This window comes from Sinocyclocheilus grahami, unplaced genomic scaffold, assembly GCF_001515645.1.
Source record: "Sinocyclocheilus grahami isolate Dianchi unplaced genomic scaffold, SAMN03320097.WGS_v1.1 scaffold257.1, whole genome shotgun sequence".
NCBI classification, from domain to species: domain Eukaryota; kingdom Metazoa; phylum Chordata; class Actinopteri; order Cypriniformes; family Cyprinidae; genus Sinocyclocheilus; species Sinocyclocheilus grahami.
In genome coordinates this window covers 1,555,566-1,556,893 of record NW_015505436.1, presented here as the reverse complement: position 1 = coordinate 1,556,893, position 1,328 = coordinate 1,555,566, and the positions used below count along the sequence as shown (strand labels likewise).

General features: G+C 38.0%; 1 pseudogene; it reads left to right on the top strand.

Moving 5' to 3' along the window:
* Positions 1–156: 156 nt before the first annotated feature.
* Positions 157–1,328, top strand: part of LOC107598891 (alpha-mannosidase 2C1-like) — a 12,825-nt pseudogene continuing 11,653 nt past the window's right edge.

Below are 1,328 nucleotides of genomic sequence, written 5' to 3'. Positions count from 1 at the left end.
TTTTTTTTTCACGGCGCACACGTCGGCACTTTCTTCAGCCTTATGGATCTGATGTGCATGTAAAACGCAGAGTTATATACTTAAAGTTTTCCCTTCCAACACAACTCTAGTGAAAAGTTTGAGAGAGTTATACATACTGAGCCCATGCAATCAACTATGACACACATTCACAACACAGAGTGCCAAGAAGAGGTGAAAGCAGGTAAGGAGGACACAAGATATGAAAACTAAGAATTACTCTCCTGCTGAGACCCCTAATTGCCATCTGCATGTCACTCAAAGCAATTCTTCATTCCAATAAGTGTAACCCCCTTAAATTAGGCATAAACAGGAGGAAGTTCATTAAAGCCCAAATTAGCATTTGAGGTCATTATGATCAAAGCATTTTAAGATACGACTACATTTTGATTTTTTTTTCAACCTGGCTCAGTCTGTTTGATTAGGAAAAGAGGAGTGAAAAAAGTCAACCTGTCATTTTGCATACAAAGAAATGTTTTGGAATTTCTCTCTGAATGTTTGTTTTAAACAGGTTTCTATGCATGTACAAGCAGAAAGAATGGAGATAGGGGCTCCGATTGGCTAAATTAAGATGGGGATCGATTGGAGATCATAACTGACCAATTCTGATAAAGCATTCCTGTTCATTTTTGTTACATTTTCACTGAATTTGTATGCTATGAGCAACAAAAATGCTTTCAACATTTCAAACAACAACAACAACAATCTGAATTTTGACAAGGGCTCTGTTCACACTGTCAGTGTTTGGGATCAACAATGCATGTACTTAAATGTGTGAGTCTCGAAATGTCCTTTTCACACAGCAGCTTACAGTAGAGGCTCAAAAATTGCCTGTAAGAATGCACAATTAAAATCCAAAGTGTATTCTATTTGTGACTATTACCTGTAACCATAGCACAGTGACTGAAGTAAATATTAAAGATGGTGACATCCAAAACTGCTATTTAAATTTTGACGACAGCTTTTAAACCTCAGTAAAGAGCAGAGCATCTGAATTGCACACAGACCACAAAACTGTGTGGAGTTGCTCCGGTGAAGGACAGTGACCAGATCTAAACCTTCAGATGCCACACAGCTCAAATCTCTGTCTTTGTAATTTAGAGAAAAAAAAAGGTGCAACACATTAGATCCATCTGTGCAGTTATGTGCACTGTATAATATGGAAGACAACTAGTTGTCAAGTACGGTTCTGTTCATACAGCAAGTCTCCGCCTACTGTTCTGAGTCCAGAAAATGTATGGGTGTGATTTCAGTTATAGAATGTGGTTGTTGCTCATGTAAGTAACCAAACAGTGTGTGAACACAACCAT